Below are 21,378 nucleotides of genomic sequence, written 5' to 3' on the forward strand. Positions count from 1 at the left end.
ACAAAAAGGAGCCAGGCGCGATGGCTCATGCCTGTAATCCCAGCACTTTGGGAGGCCGAGGCGGGTGGATCACAAGGTCAGAAGATCGAGACCATCCTGGCCAACATGGTGAAACCCCGTCTCTACTAAAATACAAGAAAAAAAAATTAGCAGGGCATGGTGGTGCATGCCTTGTAGTCCCAGCTACTCGGGAGGCTGAGGCAGGGGAATCACTTGAACCTGGGAGGCAGAGGTTGCAATGAGCTGAGATCATGCCACTGCACTCCAGCCTGGTGACAGAGCAAAACTGTCTCAAAAATTTAAAAAAAAAAAAAAGTGCTCTTTTTGGCAGAGGAAAGTATAAGAATTATAGTGACTACCAGGAGTGTGAGGTAGTTTGCTCAGCACCTTATGTATTCATTTAATTGTCATGATGACTTTGTGAAATTGTATAATTATGGCCATTCTCCAGATGTGGCAGCTGAGGCTTTGAGACACACAGCTAGTAAGCGGCAAAACTGGGATTTCAACTCAGTGCTATCTGCTTCCATGAGTTGAACTTCTGCCACCTAGAGTAGCCTGAGCAAAGGACATGTGGCAACTTGAGCAGAGGGCCATGAGGTGAGGCTGGAAGGCTGAGTAGCAGGGGTTGGTTTGGGGGAGCCTTGGTTGAGGAGTGTGGGCTTTATCCAGAGAGCAATGGCAGTAGGGGGACGGTATGGGAGGTTCACTAATGGGGGTGTGGGGTAAAGAAAGATGATGCTTACGATTAGCTTTCTGTTTTCAGAGGCCCACTTTGAAGAGAAGAAATTAGAGGCAGAGAAACCTGTGTGGGAGTTGCTGCAAAAATCCAAGAGAAAGATGGGGGTTGAGGGATGAAGAGGAAGGGATGCATCCGGGAGATACTGAGCGGAACCTGGGGACTGATTGGTTCCGGTAGACAAGTGGGGGGAGGAGTCCAAGCTGATGTCCCAGGCTTTTGCCTGTGTGCTGCAAAAGGAAGCCCAATTATTTGGTTTTGTATTCCTTTTTTTGTTTTGTTTTGTTTTGTTTTGTTTTTTGAGATAGGGTTTCACTCTGTCTCCCAGGCTGGAGTGCAGTGGCGTGATCAGGGCTCACTGCAGGCTCGACTTCTCCCCAGGTTCAGGTGATTCTCCCACATCAGCCTCCTGAGTAGCTGAGACTACAGGTGTGCTCCACCATGCTCGCTCATTTTTTGAACTTTTTGTAGAGATGGGATCTTGCCATGTTGCCCAGGCTGTTCTGGAACTCCTGGGCTCAAGCGATCCGCCCACCTCGGCCTCCCAAAGTGCTCAGATTACAGGCATAAGCCACCATGCCCGGCCTTGGCTAATTTTTTTAATTTTTATTTATTTATTTATTTTTTTGAGATAGAGTCTCGCTCTGTCACCCAGGCTGGAGTGCAATGGCGCGATCTCAGCCTCTCAGGTTCAAGCGATTCTCCTGCCTCAGCCACCTGAGTAGCTGGGATTACAGGCATGTGCCACCATCCCCAGCTAATTTTTGTATTTTTAGTAGAGACGGGGTTTCACCATGTAGGTCAGGCTGGTCTCAAACTCCTGACCTCATGATCCACTTGCCTTGGCCTCTCAAAATGCTGGGATTACAGGCGTGAGCCACTGCGTTCGGCCAATTTTTTAAATTTTTTGTAGAGATGGGGTCTCACAGGCCAGGCGTGGTAGCACACACGTGTAGTTCCAGCTACTCAAGAGACTGAGGTGGGAGCCTGGGAGGTTGAGGCTACAGTGAGCCCTGATTGTACCACTGTACCCTAGCCTGTGCAAGAGAGTGAGACCCTGTCTCAAAAAAAAAAAAAAAAAAAAAAAAAAAAAAAGCCGGGTGCAGTGGCTCACACCTGTAATCCCAGCACTTTGAGAGGCCGAGGCGGGCAGATCATTTAAGGTTAGGAGTTCAAGACCAGCCTGGTCAACATGAGAGATGGGGTCTATGTTGCCCAGACTGGTATTAAACTCCTGGGCTCAAGCAATCCTCCTGCCTTGGCCTCCCAAAGTACTGGGATGAGAGGCATAAGGCACTGCATCCAGCTCCAGTAATTAGTTTTTAACAACATACTGGGCACCCCCTAGCTGCCTACCATGACTCAGCCCCACATGTGGCACCTGCAAAATTCACTCCTGATAGGTGCTTTATTCTTCTCCAAGTACTCATTTATATTCATCACCTATTTGTGTATGTATTTATTTAACATATATGGAGCACCTACTGTATGCCAGATGCTGTGCCGGGAACCAGGGATACATCAGGGCACAAACTAAACCCGTGTCATTAGTGATGTCATGGTTACAACCAGGGGTCTGCATTTGAATCCTGATTTGCAACTTATTTGTGGTGAGTCCTGGCTCAGCCTCCAACTTGCTGTGACTTCAGGTGAGTGAGTGAACCTCTCACTGTCTCAGTTTCCTCATCTGTAAGATGGGGATACCAACAGTACCTACCATGCAGATTAAATGGGTTAAATGTAAAGTCCTGGGCCCCAGGTCAGCATTAGACATTAGCTATTATTAGAGTTTACATTTTAACGAGGATCCAATTGCACAATTAATTATTTAATTCATTATTATTATTATTGAGACGGAGTCTTGCTCTGTCGCCCAAATTAGAGTGCAGTGGCGTGATCTTGGCTCACTGCCACCTCCATCTCCCGGGTTCAAGCGACTCTCCTGCCTCAGCCTCCTGAGTAGCTGAGACTACAGGCGTGTGCCACCATGCCCGGCTAATTTTTGTACTTTTAGTAGAGACGGGGTTTCACCATTTTGGCCAGGCTGGTCTCAAACTCCTGGCCTCAGGTGATCTGCCTGCCTCAGCCTCCCAAAGTGCTGGGATTACAGGTGTGAGCCACCACCCCTGGCCTATTTAATTTATTTTTATTTTTATGTTTGAGACAGGGCCTCACTCTGTCACCCAGGCTGGAGTTCAGTGGCACAGTTACAGCTCACTGCAGCCTCCTCGACCTCCCAGGCTCAATCCATCCTACTACCTCAGCCTCCCGAGTAGCAGGGACTACAGGCACATGCCACCATGCCCAGCTAATTTATTTTTTGTAGAGACAGGGTTTTGCCATGTTGCCCAGGCTGGTCTTAAACACCTGGCTTCAAGTAATTCTCCCACCTCAGCCTCCCAAAGTGTTGGGATTACAGGCCTGAGGCACAACACTGGCCAATTATTTAATTTTGTACAACCACGATAAATACAGCACTGCCGTCTTTTTTCTTCTGAAGGTGCCTCCTTCAGAAGTTGAGGGAAGGTTTCAGAGCAGGCGATGGTCCCACTGAGCTGAGCTGAGTGACTTGGGGCTGGCCAGGGAAAGCATGAGGGAGGGAGGGGCATTCGAGGCAAAGGGCACAGTGAGAAGGCAGACCCGCAGGTGGAAGGAGGCGCTGAGAGCTTTGTATTTCCAGAACTTTACTTGGAGCCTCAAAACAGTGCTGAGAAGTAGGTCAGGCAGATACTGTGCCCCCATTTTACAGAAAGGGCACTAAGGCCCAGAGAGGAACAATGACTTAGCAGGTCTGTGACAGAGGAGGCTCCGTCAATGTTCTGCCAGCTGATCCAGGGGGCTGGAGAGGACAGGCCTGAGAAGAGGCCTTTGTCCCTTTGCCGGCTGGGGCGGGAGCAGCAGAAGCTGAGGCTGCAGCTGGCCACCAGCAGCTGTGGTGGCCAGAGCTGCATTCCTTCCCCTGCCAGCAAGCAAGTCCAGGCTTATGGCAGGGGCTGGGAATTTTCTTTTTGTCTTTTAAAAAAAAGCACTTTAGTCAACATTAAGTTGTGACTTCAAACAGACACAGCTCCTAAGTGTCCTCCCAAGCCCTAGTTCTTTCCAACTCCCCAGGGTAAGCCCCCAGGCAGCCAAGTTTCTGGGAAAGGCAGGAGGCCTGGACTTGGAGTCCAAAGACTGTGGTGAGCCTTGGCTCAGCCTCCCACTTGCTGTGTGACCTCAGGCAGGTCACCACCCTCTCTGGGCCTGAGTGTCCTCTACAAAACAGGGAAGGGAGGGTTGGAAGACATAAGGTGGGGTGGGGAGCCCAGCAGCTGGTTCCAGCCAGTGGCAACACAGCTCTGCTGCTCTCCAAGTTTGAGGCAGTGGGGCCTTGGGGGTCCGGAAGCTGGGGACAGGGAGCCTTTCATCTCTGCTGGCCCAGGGTCACTGCAGGTTGGCAGGCCCCACATCCCGAGATCGCGTTTCAGGCTGGAAGGGGCCTTCCTGTGACCTCAGCCGGCCAGGCCTGCCCCTGCCTCCCTCCTCCCCATTCTCACCAGAGGGAAGCAGGCAGTATCCCGCCCGAGGTCACCAGCCAGCAAGTGGCTGTCCTTCGGCCTGCCCTTCCCTCCCACCCGAGCCAACCCCCACCGGCCTCCCACTGTAAAGCCTCAGGTCTCCTGGGCCATTAGGAATCTGCCAGGCGAGGCGTGGTCTTTTTCCTCTCTCTTGTTTCTTGGCTTGTTTTCCCAGTTCTCCAACAGCCGCCTCCTGCAAAAGCCTCCGGGTGCGTGTACAGGAACATTTTTCTTTAAAAAAAAAAAAAAAAAAAAGAGAGAGATTGAAGAAAGACAGAGAAATACAGCAGAGTTTGGGTAAAAAAGCAAGCAACTCCTTAATCCTTTCCCTGTAACCTCTGGCTTCTCAGCTGGGTTGGCCCCAGGCACTGGGAAGGCAGGCTTTGCTGGGGTGAGAGGCCTGGGCTTGTCCCCCACCCGCCCCCTCCTCACCCGCCTCTGTTCTCCGGGGTTTGGTCTGGCTTTTGGAGCCAGGAGGAGACGAGCTGCAGGGCTCAGCAGGGCTGGGAACACATGGGGGTGCTGAGGGGCTTGGCTGGGACTTTGCCTCCTGCCCACTTGGCCACCTTCTATGGAGGCTACAGGATCTGAATATTTCACCCATAACTCATTCCCTCTCTTCCTGCTTTCGTTCCTTTATCCTCTGTCTTCAGAATCACTGGCCTGTCCAGTGCTAGCTCCCTGAGTGCCGTCTCCCATCCCTGCACCCCGTCACCCCACACGAGGCTTGGCTTTCTTGTTTTGTGAAAGTCATACACTTTCACACTTTGTCTTTATCCAGTCAGACCCCTCTGTAGAGGTGGCACTCAGTGTCCTGCCCTTTGTCCTGTCTGAGGAACCAACCCCTAATTATCTGTTGTAGTCACAGTTCCTGGGTCCATGCCTGACATATAGGAGGTATGTTGGGGTGCTTCTCGAATGAATAAATTCAAATCATAAATAGGTCGCTCAAAATATTCAGAGTGCGCTGGGCGCGGTGGCCCACGCCTGTAATCCCAGCACTTTGGGAGGCCGAGGCAGGCAGATCACCAGGTCAAGAGATCGAGACCATCCTGGCCAACATGGTGAAACCCCGTCTCTACTAAAAATACAAAAATTAGCCAGTCATGGTGGTGCGCACCTGTAGTCCCAGCTACTTGGAAGGCTGAGGCAGGAGAATTGCTTGAACCCGGGAGGCGGAGATTGCAGTGAGCCGAGATCGTGCCACTGCATTCCAGCCTGGGTGACAGAGCCAGACTCCATCTCAAAAAAAAAAAAAAAAAAAAAAATTCAGAGTGATCCTGCAAAAGGGACATTTGATTGTGACACATCTCTGTTAAAACTCTTCCATGCCTCTCCCCAGCACCCCCGGAATCCAGTCCAATCCTCTATCTCCACCTCTCCCCACTCACCAGCCCTCATCAAAGGATGTCCTTTTCCCCCAATGAGCCATCATTTTTTCTCTTGCCTCTGGGCCTTTGCACATGAAATTCCGACCACCTGCCTGCCTCTCCTGGCTGTCTCAAACCTGTTCCCTTGTCAGATTCAAGGAGCAGAACACACGTGTGTTCAGAGCCCAGCAAAGCAGGGATACTCAAGACTTTTTTTTCAAATAGTTTGACATTCGATAATTTTTTTAAATCACTGAAATAGGCTGGGTGCAGTGGCTCACACCTATAATCACAGCACTTTGGGAGGCGGGCGGATCACCTGAGGTTAGGAGTTCGAGACCAGCCTGGCAAACATGGTGACACCCCATCTCTACTAAAAATACAAAAATTAGCCGGGCATGGTCGTTGGCGCCTGTAATCCCAGCTACTCCAGCGGCTGAGGCAAGAGAATCGCTTGAACCCAGGAGGTGGGGGTTGCAGTGAGCCGAGATCCAGCCACTGCACTCACTCCAGCCTGGGCCGCAGAGTGAGACTACATCTCAATAAAACAAGCAAACAAAAAACCACTGAAATAGTGTTCATGGGGAAATTCAGAACTTTATTGGAGCTTCTTGGTCTTATTTTCTTGTGAGTTTTGTTTTTATGTTGAATTTATACCCAGGCTGGTATGGCACTAGGTGACACGATCTGGCTCTGGTCTTTAAGTCTCAGCCTAGATGTCAACTACTCCTCTACTGACTCCTCCAGACCGGTTTAGGTCTCTTCCTGGTGCTCCCGAAGCCCTTCTTTTTTTTTTTTTTTTTTTTGCAGAGATGGGATTCTCACTATGCGCTGGGATTGCAGGCATGAGCTGCCACACCTAACCCCCTATGGATTTTTTATATCCATATTTTTGTTTTACTTATTCCTTTTCATTTCTTTGCCCCAAGTCTGTAAGCTCCGTGAGGGCCTAATATTTTTCTTTTTTCTTTTTTTTTTTGAGACAGAGTTTTGCTCTTGTTGCCCAGGCTGGAGTGCAGTGGTGCCATCTCAGCTCACCCCAACCTCCGCCTCCCGGGTTCAAGTGATTCTCCTACCTCAGCCTCCTGAGTAGCTAGGATTATAGGCATGCGCCACCATGCCCAGCTAATTTTGTATTTTTAGTAGAGATGGGGTTTCTCCATGTTGGTCAGACTGGTCTCGAACTCCCGACCTCAGGTGATCCACCCGCCTTAGCCTCCCAAAGTGCTGGGATCTGGGATTACAGGCGTGAAACACTGCACCCAGCCAATATTTTTCTACTTCTTTTTTTTTTTTTTTTTTTTTTTTGAGATGGAGTTTGCTCTTGTTGCCCAGGGTGGAGTGCAATGGCGTGATCTCGGCTCACCACAACCTCTGCCACGCGGGTTCAAGCAATTCTCCTGCCTCAGCCTCCCGACTAGCTGGAATTACAGGCATGTGCCACCATGCCCAGCTAATTTTGTACTTTTAGTAGAGACGGGGTTTCTCCATGTTTGTCAGGCTGGTCTTGAACTCCCGACCTCAGGTGATCCACCCGCCTCAGCCTCCCAAAGTGCTGGGATTACAGGCTTGGGCCACCGCGTCCAGCCATATTTTTCTACTTCTACACCTGCAGTGCCTAGTATGGAACCTAACATAAAACTGACCCAAGACATGTTACTCTCCAGTCTTTTTTTTTTTTTTTTAATTTCGTCTAAGAAAAAATGGGATCCATGTGCAGAACATGCAGGTTTGTTACATAGGTATTCGTGTGCCACGGTGGTTTGCTGCACCTATTGACCCGTCCTCTAAGTTCCCTCCCCTCACCCTCCAAACCTCAAACAGGCCCTGGTGTGTGCTGTTCCCCTCTCTGTGTCCATGTGTTCTCAATGTTCAGCTCCCACTTATGAGTGAGAACATGTGGTGTTTGGTTTTCTGTTCTTGTGTTAATTTGCTGAGGACGATGGCTTCCAGCTTCATCCATGTCCCTGCAAAGGACATGATCTCATTCCTTTTTATGGCTGCATAGTATTCCACGGTGTATATGTACCACATTTTCTTTATCCAGTCTATCATTGATGGGCATTTGGGTTGGTTCCATGTCTTTGCTATTGTAAATAGTGCTGCAATAAACATACGTGTGCATGTGTCTTTATAGTAGGATGATTTATTTTATTTTTTGTTTTATTTTATTTTATTTTTTGAGACAGAGTCTTGCTCTGTCGCCCAGGCTGGAGTGCAGTGGCAGGATCTCGGCTCACTGCAAGCTCCACCTCCCGGGTTCACGCCATTCTCCTGCCTCAGACTCCTGAGTAGCTGGGACTACAGGCGCCCGCTACCATGCCCGGCCAATTTTTTGTATTTTTAGTAGAGACAGGGTTTCACCGTGTTAGCCAGGATGGTCTCGATCTCCTGACCTCGTGATCCACCTACCTCGGCCTCCCAAAGTGCTGGGATTACAGGCGTGAGCCACCGCGCCCAGCCAGTAGAATGATTTATATTCCTTTGGGTATATACCCAGTAATGGGATTGCTGGGTCAAATGGTATTTCTGGTTCTAGATCCTTGAGGAATTACCACAATATCTTCCACAATGGTTGAACTAATTAACATTCTCACCAACAGTGTAAAAGTGTTCCTATTTCACCACAGCCTCACCAGCATCTACTGTTTCCTGACTTTTTAATAACTGCCATTCTGGCCAGGTGCAGTGGCTCACGCTTGTAGTCCCAGCATTGTGGGAGGCCAAGATGGGCGGATCATGAGGTCAGGAGATCGAGACCATCCTGGCTAACACAGTGAAACCCAGTCTCTACTAAAAATACAAACAAAAAAAAAATTAGCCAGGTGTGGTGGCAGATGCCTGTAGTCCCAGCTACTCGGGAGGCTGAGGCAGGAGAATGGCGTGAACCTGGGAGGCGGAGCTTGCAGTGAGCCGAGATCGCACCACTCCACTCCAGCCTGGGTGACAGAGCGAGACTCTGTCAAAAAAAAAAAAAAAAGTTAGCTGGGTGTGGTGTCACGCGCCTGTAGTCCCAGTTACTGGGGAGCCTGAGGCAGGAGAATCGCTTGAACCCGGGAGACGGAGGTTGCAGTGAGCCGAGATCACGCCACTGCACTCCAGCCTGGTGACAGAGATAGACTGCACTCCAGCCTGGTGACACAGCGAGACTTCGTCTCAAAAATAAATCAATCAATAAATAAAAATAACTGCCATTCTGACTGGCGTGAGATGGTATCTCATTGTGGTTTTGATTTGCATTTCTCTGATGGCCAGTGATGTTGAGCTTTTTTTCATATGTTTGTTGGCCATGTAAATATCTTCTTTTGAGAAGTGTTCATATCCTTAACTCACTTTTTGCTGGGGTCGGTTTTTTCTTATAAATATGCTTAAGTTCCTTGTAGATTCCAGATATTAGACCTTCGTCAGATCAGTAGACTGAAAAAATTTTCGCCCATTCTGTAGGTTGCCTGTTCACTCTGATGATAGTTTATTTTTTTCCTCTCTTTTTTTTTTTTTTTTAAAGACGGAATCTCCCTCTGTCTCCCAGGCTGGTGTGCAGTGGTGTGATCTCGGCTCACTGCAAGCTCCACCTCCCGGGTTCACACCATTCTCCTGCCTCAGCCTCCTGAGTAGCTGGGACTACAGGCGCCTGCCACCACGCCCAGTTAATTTTTTTGTATTTTTAGTAGAGATGGGGTTTCACTGTGTTAGCCAGGATGGTCTCAATCTCCTGACCTCGTGATCTGCCCATCTCAGCCTCCCAAAGTGCTGAGATTACAGGCGTGAGCCACTGCGCCGGGCGGATAATAGTTTCTTCTGCTGTGCAGAAGCTCTTTAGTTTAATTAGATCCCACTTGTCAATTTTGGCTTTTGTTGCAATTGCTTTTGGTGTTTTTGTCCATGCCTATGTCCTGAATGGTGTTGCCTAGGTTTTCTTCTAGGGTTTTTATTCCCCAGGCTTTTTTTATTCAGTCTGCTTTGCAGGGTAGATCATATTCTGTTCCTACTTCCTAATTCTGCCTGAGGAACTCCTACTCACCCTTCAAAACCCCTTCCAAATGGCCCTTCCTCTGTAAGCCTGTCCCAATCTCCCAGTTAAGTTCTCTACTTCTATAAGCTCATAGCTCCTACTGCAATCAGTGTCTTCCATTTTTATTGTATTTTTTATGTATATCTTCTCCCTCATCAGACTGGGAGCCACTCAAGGGCAGAGTCTGAGTGGACTGATCCCTCTGTCCCCAGTGCCCTGCACAAGCCTGGCCAGGGCAGGCAGCAATACATCCTTATTAAATGAATATACTGGAAGATGTCATGAAGGGGGTAAAACTGAGGCAGGATTTTGGGCTGGGTGCCATGGCTCATACCTGTAATCCCAGAACTTTGGGAGGCCAAGATGGGCAGATTGCTTGTGCTCAGGAGTTCAATACAAGCCTGGGAGGTTGGGCCGGGTGGCTCACACTTGTAATCCTAGCACTTTGGGAGGCCAAGGCAGGAGGATTGCTTGAGGCCAAGAGTTAAAGACCAACCTGGCCAACATAGCAAGACCCCCAGCCCCACCCCCATCTCTATTTAAAAAAAGAAGAAGAAGAAGACCAGCCTGGGCAACATGGCAAAACCCCGTCTCTACAAAAAATAAATAAATAAATAAAAATTAGCTGAGCATGGTGGCACGCACCTGTAGTCCCAGCTACTTGGAGTCTGAGGTGGGAAAATCACTTGAGTCCAGGAGGTAGAGGCTGCAGTGAGCTGACATAGCACCACTGCACTCCAGTCTGGCGACAGAGTGAGACCTTGTCTCAAAAAAATAAAAAATAAATAAAAATAAATAATTCAGGCCGGGTGCGGTGGCTCACACCTGTAATCCCAGCACTTTGGGAGGCTGAGGTGGGAGGATCACCTGAGGTCGAGAGTTTAAGACCAGCCTGACCAACATGGAGAAACACTGTCTCTACTAAAAATATAAAATTAGCCAGGCGTGGTGGCGCATGCCTGTAATCCCAGCTACTCAGGAGGCTGAGGCAGGAGAATTGCTTGAACCCTGGAGGCAGAGGTTGTGGTGAGCCAAGATGGCGCCATTGCACTCCAGCCTGGGCAACAAGAGTGAAACTCTGTCTCAAAAAAAAAAAAAAATTCAGGCAGGATTTTGAAGGTAGGAGGAAAGAGAATAACAGGTACTTACTGAGGGCATAGTACCAATAAAAACAGGCTGGGGATGGTGGCTCACGCCTGTAATCCCAGCACTTTGGGAGGCCGAGGTGGGCGGATCATGAGGTCGGGAGTTCGAGACGAGCCTGGCCAACATGGTGAAACCCCATCTTCAAAAAATACAAAAATTAGCTGGGCATGGTGGTGGGTGTCTGCAATCCTAGCTACTCAGAAGGCTGAGGCATGAGAATCACTTAAACCCAGGAGGCGGAGGTTGCAGTGAGCTGAGATCATGCCACTGCACTCCAGCCTGGGTGACAGAGCGAGACTCCATCTCAAAAAAAAAAAAAAAAAAAAAAGAAAAGAAAAGAAAGAAAAATCATAATCATCAGCAGCAGCATGATCATCATGGGAACTACCACTAAATGTGCCATAGTGTGACGAGTAAGAGCACAGATTAAGCTCTACCCCTTACTGGCTGTGTGAGCATGTGCAAGTTATAGAAATCTCCTTGTGCCTCAGTTTCCTCATCTGCAAACTGGGGTTAGTAATAACATCTACTGTATCAGGAGTTAAATAGGTAAACACATGCAAGGTGCTGAGAGCTATGCCAGGTACACATGGGCACTGTGTATTTCCTATCACTGTTATTCTCTCGATCGCTGAACACTTTGGTCCTGCCAGGCAGTTTTATCTGCCATCTCACTTGGTCCTCACAGCAGCCTGAGAGACAGGGATTATTGTCCCCTTTTACAAAGAAATGAGGCATAAACAGGCCAGGCAGCTTGCTAAGGTCACTTGCTGGGTAAGTGGCAGGAATGGGATTTGAACCTAGGTCTCTCTGGCCCTCCCACCCACCCCATTTCCCTGACTGTGGAACCTGGGGGGGGGGGGAGGAGGAGGAGGAGGAGGAGGAGGAGGAGGAGGAGGAGGGGGAGGGGGAGGGGGAGGAGGAGGGGGAGGAGGAGGAGGAGGAGGAGGAGGAGGAGGAGGAAGAGGAATAGTGGGAAGGCAGGGAGGCTTCACCGAGCTGGGGCCTCGGAAGCAGAGCAGCAGGCATTTTTTCCAGAGCTTTCATTTCCGTCTGCTGCTTCTAAGCAGGTGAAAAACCCCACAGAGGGCCCTTCCCTGAGTACCCCCGCCCCCACCCCATTTCCTCCCCCACCCAGCACTGCCTCTGCCCCCCACACTGGGAGTGGGGAGGTCAGGCATGCAGCGTGGGGGATGTAGGGGAGGGGAGTGAGGAGGTGGGGGAGCATCATTCCAGATCCTTCCCCTCAGCAACCCCCTCTTCCCCATCAAAGGCACTCAGGGAGGAGAGAGCATTCCAGGTGGAAGGAATGGCAAATGCAAAGGCTGCAGATTAAGGATATGGAGGTGGGGAAAGCCTGTGAGCTTGGCTGGAACCGAGGTTCGTGGCCCCCTGGGATTGCTCAGTGGAGAAGAACTTGTTTGACGAGAGAAAGAGAGAGAGAGAGAGAGAGACTGTGGACCCAGCAAGAGCTCAGGATGCCAGAGGGAGGGGGGTGACCCGGAGATCATTCTGGGCTCTGAGTACAGTGCTCTCCACCCTTCTCCCCTCAGATGGGGGTCAGGGAGAGGGGAGGGGTGATTCTTCCTGGTCCCTGTGCTTTGTTGCTCCCCCTGGAATTCCTTAGCTGACTGCACTCTGTCAGTTCTGTACCCAGAGCTGGCTCATAGCTTTTTAATGCATTCTCTCATTGCATTTGTATTTTCTCTCCAGCTCCATGAGACTAGTTTTATTCACTCCATTTTATAGGTTAGAAAACTGGGGCTCAGCTAGGTTGTTTTTTTGTTTTTATTGGGGGGACAGGGTGGGGAACAGAGTTTCACTCTGTTTGGCTGGAGTGCAGTGGCACGATCTCGGCTCACTGCAACCTCTGCCTCCCGGGTTCAAGCATTTCTCTTGCCTCAGCCTCCTGAGTAGCTGGGATTACAGGCACCCACCACCATGCCTGGCTAGTTTTGTATTTTTATTTTTATTTTTAAAAAATGTTTTTTGAGACGGAGTCTCGCTCCGTCGCCCAGGCTGGAGTGCAGTGGCGTGATCTTGTCTCACTGCAACCTCCGCCTCCCGGGTTCAAGTGATTCTCCTGCCTCAGCCTCCTGAGTAGCTGGGACTACAGGCACGCGCCACAACACCCAGCTAATTTTTTTGTATTTTTAGTAGAGACGGGGTTTCACCATATTGGCCAGGATGGTCTCGATCTCTTGACCTCGTGATCCGCCTGCCTCGGCCTCCCAAAGTGCTGAGATTACAGGCGTGAGCCACCATGCCTGGCCTCAGTTGGGTTTTGTAACTTGTTCAAGGTAAGACAGGGCATAAAAGGCAGATCTGAGACTCGAACCCAGATCTGTTTCCAGAGATGGCAATTTAGCCTGCTATACTGACTTAGGCAGCTTTCCCAAAGTGCTCACCGTCCCCATAGCAACAATGAGAGGAACTCTTGTGTGGACTGCACTGCAGAGTTTATGCAGGGCCTATTTCTTCTCCTCACAACCACCTTGTACACAGAGCTGCTATCCCTATTTCATAGATAAGGAAACTGAGGCTCAGAGAGAGTGTGTGACCTGGCCAAGATTATCCAGCCATTCAGCGGCAAAGTTCTGGCGACTTTAAATGTCTTCTTGCTTCCCCTTGTGGAGGAAGATCGTCTATTCCCTGGTCTTATCAGGGAACAGGCAGTGGTTCCTTTTTAGAATTCATAGGAAAGGAATAGGGGTTGGCCTTTGGAACTTGGGAACTTGCTACCAGCAGTGAATAATTTCAGTACTCTGGGTAACACCTTTAACTCCTTGGACAGCAGAGGGAAAAAAGCTTGAGAGGGGTAGCAACCCCTCTCAAGTTCCATGGCTGCGTTTGAATTCTACCTGTGTTGCTTCCTAACTGGGTAGTGTCCTTGGGCAAGTCACTTAACCTATCTGTGCTTCCTTTACCTCATTTGTTGTTGTTGTTATTGTTGTGTTGTTTTGTTTTTGAGACACAGTTTCACTCTTGTCACCCAGGCTGGAGTGCAATGGCGCCATCTCAGCTCACTGCAACCTCCGCCTCCCGGGTTCAAGTGATTCTCCTGCCTCAGTCACCCGAGCAGCTGAGATTACAAGTGCCTGCCACCACACCCAGCTAATTTTTGCATTTTTAGTAAAGACAAGGTTTCACCATGTTTGTCAGGCTGGTCTGGAACTCCTGACCTCAGGCAATCCGCCCGCCTCGGCCTCCCAAAGTACTGGGATTACAGGCATGAGCCACCTCGCCTGGCCCTGTTTTTTACATTTTTATTTATTTATTGATTGATTTTGAGCCTAGATTAGGAAACTGGCTAATTCTTGTATTTTTGGTAGAGATGGGATTTTGTCATGTCACCCAAGCTGGTCTTGAACCCCAGGCTCAAGCGATCCCCCTGCCTTGGCATCCCAAAGTGTTGGGAATACAGGTGTGAGCCACCATGCTGGTCCTTCCCCCTCATTTGTAAAATGAGGATGATAATAACAGGACCTAATTTATAGGACTGAGGCTGGGCACAGTGGCTCACGCCTGTAATCCCAGTACTTTGGGAGGCCGAGGCCGACAAATCACTGGAGGTCTAGAGTTCACCACCGGCCTGGCCAACATGGTGAAACCCCGTCTCTACCAAAAATACAAAAATTAGCCAGGTGTGGTGGTGCGAGCCTGTAATCCCAGCTACTTGGGAGGCTGAGGCAGGAGAATTGCTTGAACTGGGGAGGCAGAAGTTGCAGTGAGCCAAGATTGTGCCACTGCACTGCAGCCTGGACGACAGAGCGAAACTGTGTCTCAATAAATAAATAAATAATTTATAGGACTGATATGGAGGATTGATGAGTTAATGCATGTAAAGCAATTCGCACATTCCTGGCACATAGCAAATGTTCACTAAATGTTGGTCCTTATTAATATTACCACTAAATGCACAATATCACCTCCCACTCTGAAAGCAACTTCTTTATCTGCATTGCCTAAAAGGAAAAATTAAGGCTCCTATTTTGGGACAACCTTCAAGCAATCACTATGCTAAGTGTTTCATATTTATGATCACATTTAATTTGAACATATCTGGGAAATAAAAACAATCATGGCCAGGCCTGGTGGCTCACGCCTGTAATCCCAGCACTTTGGTAGGCTGAGGTGCTGAGTCCAGGAGTCCTAGACCAGCCTGGGCAACACAGCTAGACCCCATTTCTATTTTTTTTTTTGAGACGAAGTCTCACTCTGTTGCCCAGGCTGGAGTGCAGTGGTGCGATCTCGGCTCACTGCAACCTCCGCCTCCCAGGTCTACGCCATTCTCCTGCCTCAGCCTCCTGAGTAGCTGGGACTACAGGCGCCCGCCACCACGCGCGGCTAATTTTTTGTATTTTTAGTAGAGACGGGGTTTCACCGTGTTAGCCAGGATGGTCTTGATCTCCTGACCTCGAGATCCACCTGCCTCGGCCTCCCAAAGTGCTGGGATTACAGGCCTGAGCCACTGCGCCTGGCCGACCCCATCTCTATTTTTTAAAATTATTAAATAAAAACAATTACGATTTTCATTTTATCGATAAGGAAATTGAGGCTCAGAGAGGTGAAGTCACCTGCCCAAAGTCACACAGCTAGGAAGTGGTATAATAGTGATTCAAATCCAGGTTTGTCCGGCTCCAAAGTCTTGTATGACAATTCAGGCTGGGCACAGTGGCTCATGCCTGTAATCCTAGTACTTTGGGAGACCGAGGTGGGAGGATCGTTTGAGCCCAGGAGTTTGAGACCAAGCTGGGCAACATAGGGAGACTTCATCTCTAAAAAACAAAACAAAAAAAAATCAGCCGGGCATAGTGGCATGTGCCTGTAGTCTCAGCTACTTGGGGGGCTGAGGTGGAAGGATTGCTTGAGCCCGGGAGTTCAAGGCTGCAATGAGCCATGATTGCACCACTGCAAGCCAGCCTGGGTGACAGATTAAAATCCTGTCCAAAAAAAAAAAAAATTAAGTTCAGATGACAACTTGTCCAGTTAATGGATGTCTGTATCAGCTTGAACCCAAACCATCTGCTCCAACTGCTTCCTCAGGTTCACTTCCCTCCATGCTGGGAAGACCAAGCATTGTTTACCAAGCGACTTTTGTATGCCAGACAATTTACATATATTTCCCATTAAATCCTCACCCCCACCTTATGACCCTCTATTGTTATCCCCATTCCTTAGACGAGTAGCTGAGACACAGTGAGGTTTGATGACTGTTCAAGTCACACAATCCTCGGTGAGTTGGCAGAGCTAAGATTCAAACCCAGGTCGGTCTACCTCAAAGCTTGCATTCTTTCAGGGACTATGAGAAAAGTACAGAGACCCTTGGTGAACAGCACTACTTTCTTATCTATTTATTTATTTATTTATTTATTATGTTTTTAAATAAATGAGATGGGGATCTTACTTTGTTGCCCAGGCTGGTCTCAAACTACTGGCCTCAAGTGATCCTCCCACCTTGGCCTCCCAAAGTGCTGGGATTACAGGCGAGCCCCCACTTTCAAAGCTGGGTTTCCTCCCCTGTAACATCCTCACTCATTCATCAACAACCATGATACTTTCCCTGGTGGCCCACAGGCCCTGAGTGCTCCACCCTTCCTCCCCACTGCCACTTCACTGCCCCCATGGACTTCCATGCCTTTCCACACCCTTTGCCTTGGCCTGCAACACTTCTCCCAACCTCTCACTCATTCAAGAATGGATGAACCCCAGGCCAGGTGTGGTGGCTCATGCCTGTGATCCCAGCACTTTGGGAGGCCAAGGCAGGTGGATCACTTGAGATCAGGAGTTTGAGACCAGCCTGGGCAACATGGCGAAACCCCGTCTCTACTAAACATACAAAAATTAGCTGGGTGTAGTGGCACACACCTGTAATCCCAGCTACTCAGGAGGCTGAGGCACAAGAATCGCTTGAACCTGGGAGGCGGAGGTTGCAGTGAGCCAAGATTGTGTCACTGCACTCCAGCCTGAGTTGCAGCCTGGGTGACAGAGCGAGACTGTCTCCAAAAAAAAAAAAAAAGAGTAAATGAACCCCCATTCATCAACTCACCTCAGACATCATCTCTTCAGGAAAGTCTCCTTTGACCCCACCCCATCCCCTGACATTCACTCTCATAAACCATTCACTCTCATAAACACATTGCACTTTACCTTCTGCTTCCTTATCTCAGTTTCTGTTTTTGATTTGTCTGATCACTTGGTTAACAACTTTCTTCCTTCCCAGACTTTAAGTTCCATGAGGGTCTGAGTCTGTTTTGCTTGCTATTGTAGCTACGCCACTGTCAAGCTGCCCTCTATGTGGTGGGTGCTTAATAATTTTTTATTGAATGGATGAATCCATGAATGAATAAATAGCTACCAGGCGCTTTACACAATGACTCATTAACGCTACAATTAACTAACTGAATCCTCACAACTGCCCTTTTGTCATCATTTCAGAGAAGAGGTAGGTGGGGCTCAGAGAGCTAGAAAGTGGTGGTGCTAGGACTCGATCTCAGGTCTGCCTAACCCCAAAGCCACTGCCTTCTGCACAGCTGCCTCCTAGCACCCAACAGCCACAGCCAGGATTTAAATAGTCCTTGGTTGTCAGACCACATGTCCCAGTTTGAGCCTGGAGGACACCAATTCGGATGGCACCGGGGCCCTGCTGGCACCACCCCCTTGGCTGTCTCTGCCCTTCTGAAGTCTTAGGCTGCTTCCCCTCCCACTCCCTTCTTGGCCTCCTTCCTTTCCAGGGAGGGAAAAGGACTAGGAATTACAGCCAAGCAGCTCTTCTGGGAAAAACAATCCTGTGGTGAAAAGAACCCTGTTCTGAGAGCAGAGAAACCTGGATTTAAGTCCTGGCATGGAGGTGGCCCTGCTGAGGGCTCACAGTGGCATCACAGCCCCCCTCTGAGCCTCTGTGTCCTCATTTGAGATTCTGTGTAGGTTCTCGACCCATCTGTCACCCCCTTTTCACGTCCTGACTCGTAGGACCCCAGAAACAGCCTGGGCACACCCCTAGTGTCACTATTCCTCAGGAACCCTGGTGGTTAACAATAGCTGGGGGGTGGTCTATGCCCAAGTCTACGTTGATCAGAGAGATGAGGGACTGACCTGGCACCCTTAAGACCTTTCCTGGAATGCTAAGGGGATGGGCGAGGGAAGAGTGGAGGGGAGGGGAGGGAAGTCATTCTCATATGATACGAGGCCTGAAAGGAAGAAATACAGGAATGGAAACCAAAAGAAACAGGTTTGAGTTCCGGGGCTGTTTCAAAGTCCCTGAAGGACCCTGGGTAAGTCATGCAACTTCAGGAAGACTCAGTTTTCTCTTCTGCAAAAATGAGGGTAATACCTGCCGTACAGGGTTGCCCTAGAGAACTAAGTGAGGTATCTTTGCTAACATGTGAATTTGTCGTATTTCTATCTAGCTGTGGCTTTTTTTTTTTTTTTTTTTTTTTTGAGACTCGCTCTGTCTCCCAGGCTGGAGTGCAGTGGCATGATCTTGGCTCACTGCAACATCCACCAACCAGGTTCAAGCGATTCTCCTGCCTCCCAAGCAGCTGGGATTACAGGCGCGCACCACTACGCCCAGCTAATTTTTGTGTTTTTAATAGACGCGGGGTTTCTTTTTTCTTTTTTGGAGACAGAGTTTTGCCCTTGTTGCCCAGGCTGGAGTGCAATGGCGCGATCTCGGCTCACCGCAACCTCCGCCTCCCAGGTTGAAGCGATTCTCTTGCTTCAGCCTCTAGAGTAGATGGGATTACAGGCAAGCGCCACCATGCCCGGCTAATTTTTTATATTTTTAGTAGAGATGGGGTTTCACCATGTTGGCCAGGCTGGTTTCAAACACCCGACATCAGGTGATCCGCCTAGAGGCGGGGTTTCACTTGGCCAGACTGGTCTTCAACTCCTAACCTCAAGTAATCCGCCCGCCTCGCCTCGGCCTCCCAAAGTATTGGGATTACAGGCGTAAGCCACCGCGCCCGGCCTTTTTTTTTTTTTTTTTTTTTTTTTTGAGATGGGATTTTGCTCTTGTTGCCCAAGCTGGAGTGCAATGGCGTGATGTCGGCTCACTGCAACCTCCGCCTCCCGGGTTCAAGCGATTGTCCTGCCTTAGCCGCCTGAGTAGCTGGGATTACAGGCATGCGCCACCACGGCTGGCTCATTTTGTATTTTTAGTAGAGATGGGGGTTTCTCCAAGTTGGTCAGGCTGGTCTCGAACTCCTGACCTCAGGTGATCCGTCCGCCTCGACCTCCCAAAGTGCTGGGATTACAGGCATGAGCCACCGCGCCCGGCCAGCTGCAGCCTTTTATAATCAACAAGACGAGCATATTCCCCACTCATGCATGAGTCCTCAACAACCACTCCCGCATGTGAGGCACAGACGACTGCTCCTATTTTGCAGAAGGACAAACTGACACCCAGATAAATTCTGAAAGTTGTCTGAGGTCGCAGAGTGAAGTGGCTGAACCAGGGTTCCGCTCACTTGACCACGGCTTTTCAGTACTATCCCCCATTCCCAGGACCCGGGCCCCGCCCCGGATGGATTGTGTAGGACGGGATAGAGCTTGTGACTCACTCTCCCCACCCTACTTTCTGCCCGGGCTGAGACCTGAGTGAAGGGACAACACTATGTGCAACTTGAGGGGTGTCCACAGAAAGTTTACGGGTTTGGCCCCTTCCTTTCACTAAATATTGAGGTTCTTTCAAGGCTAACAAGACGAATTCATCTTTCAACACACTTTGTACGAGTTTTTACACTTTCTTAGGTGAGCTTTCCCTACTTTGAACTTAGGAGTCGGTTTACCTTAATTTCCGCCCCCCACTTCACTTGGTTTGCACCCCGCTGTTTACTCCGATTGCGGAAGTCGCCCGGGTGGAGCTCCCGGGAGGGTACCCGTAAGTACGTCTTTTGCGTAGTTATTTAACTGGCGTTTTACTCAGGCCAATGGAATGCCCCGAAGCCCCGGGTGGGTGGGGCAGTGAGCCAATCAGGGCCATTGGTGGGGTGTGGCTGCGTCCCAGGGCGGGGAATCGCGTAATGGCGGACACAGGCCGGGCGAGCGCGGCTGGGGGCGTAGCGCGCTGAGGGGGGTCCGGCCGTGTGGCAGCCCGCGAGGCGGTCCACGGGAGCACACACTTGGCGGCCGGCCGACCCTTCCTGTCGCTGACGGCGACTGCGGGAGGCCAGGTGAGCAACAAGTCCCCTTGGGTAGACCCCGCTGGGAGGCGCGGGCCCCGGCCGGGCCGCTTCTCCCGAGCCGTGGAGGGTCCCGGGGGAGTGGGTGCCGCGACTCCTACTGCGGACTGGCAGAGGCCGGGCGAGCGGTCAGCGCGGGGTGGTGTCTTAGTCCACCCCACCCCCTCAGGGAGGGAGGGAGTGACCCAGAGTCGCCTTCGGAAACTTGGAGGAGTCCACAAGTCTGAGGGACTGTGAGTGTCCCGGCCTGACCTGGTTCTGCCATCAGCTCGCTGTGTGATCTTGAGCAAGTCACTTTCCTCTCTAGGCCTTAGTTTACCCCCTGTGTAAAACGAGGGTTTCGTCGGCAGATGTATGTACAGGAGTTGGGTCCCAGCTGTTGTCTGAGACCTTGGACAAGTTCTTCCCCAGGCTGAGCCTCAGTTTCCATCTCTGGACCATGAAGTAATTGAGGTGCCCGTTGAGGCCCCGGCCTGCTAAATTGAGGAGCGGGAGGAGGACACTGTGTGTGTGTAAGAGTGCGTGTGAGTGTGTGCGCGTACAGGATAGTCTGCAGAGTAAGGAGGAGAGTTGTCTAAAGGGGCTGTTCCAAGGAGGACGTGGGTGCTACCCAGACCATGATGGGGTGAGTTGGGGTCCTCTTGGTTCTCCAGGAATCCTAGAGCCTCTGAGAGGGGAAGTTTTAATACGGTTGTCCATAGAACCGGAGAAGAGGAAGGACTCCTTGGAGCCCCTTGGGGCTGTGATTGGAATTTAGGCCCAGAAGTCAGGAGGGTTAGAAGGAAGAGGAAGAACTTTTATGGCAGCCCTACTAGGTGTCAACCCTTGCTTAGGCATATGTTCTTATTTAACTTTTACAGTGACTCTTGAGAATTTACACATAAGGAAACTAAGTTTCAGAGGAGTTAAGTAACTTGCCCAAGGTCACACAGTAAAGGGCAGAGGTTACTTAACTAAATTGTTTCCTCTGAGAATCGCTGGGCAAGGGGGAAGTCACTGCGCACTCAAAAGATAGTGTTAGGAAAGTTTGCCTTGTTACAAATGGGGGCAGAGGTCTGGCTTCAGATATGTGATTTGACTTCTGGCATGGGGACAGTCTTGATCTCTGGAAGGTTAATTATAAGTCCAGCCCCTTTATTCAGTCTGTAAGTTGGAAAGGACTATTTGTAAGTCGTAAAAGTCCCTTTGAAGTGTGTGTCAGGACCTCAGAGAGCTCCATTTGAATCCTGGTGGGGTTGCCTGTAGAAGAAAGTTCAGCAGCTATTGGTGTATAGACTAGACTTTGGTTCAGAGTGGTGCCAGCCCATTCGCTTTTTCTCCTCCATCAGAGGGCCACATTTTCTTGGGATGGGAGAAATTTCCCATTTGTTCA

General features: G+C 49.9%; 1 protein-coding gene across 2 annotated transcripts in view; it reads left to right on the forward strand.

Annotated features, from left to right (window-relative positions):
* Nucleotides 1–19,787: 19,787 nt before the first annotated feature.
* Nucleotides 19,788–21,378, forward strand: part of WASF2 (WASP family member 2) — an 86,940-nt gene continuing 85,349 nt past the window's right edge. Inside the window, exon 1 of one of the 2 annotated variants that reach the window (XM_024249467.3) lies at nt 19,788–19,997. The gene's annotated coding sequence lies outside the window, so the exon portion shown is untranslated. Of the gene's footprint in view, nt 19,998–20,091; nt 20,632–21,378 lie in introns of those variants that run through there. The other variant, XM_063714085.1, reaches the window with a different exon arrangement.

Source organism: Pongo abelii, chromosome 1, assembly GCF_028885655.2.
Source record: "Pongo abelii isolate AG06213 chromosome 1, NHGRI_mPonAbe1-v2.0_pri, whole genome shotgun sequence".
NCBI classification, from domain to species: Eukaryota; Metazoa; Chordata; class Mammalia; order Primates; family Hominidae; genus Pongo; species Pongo abelii.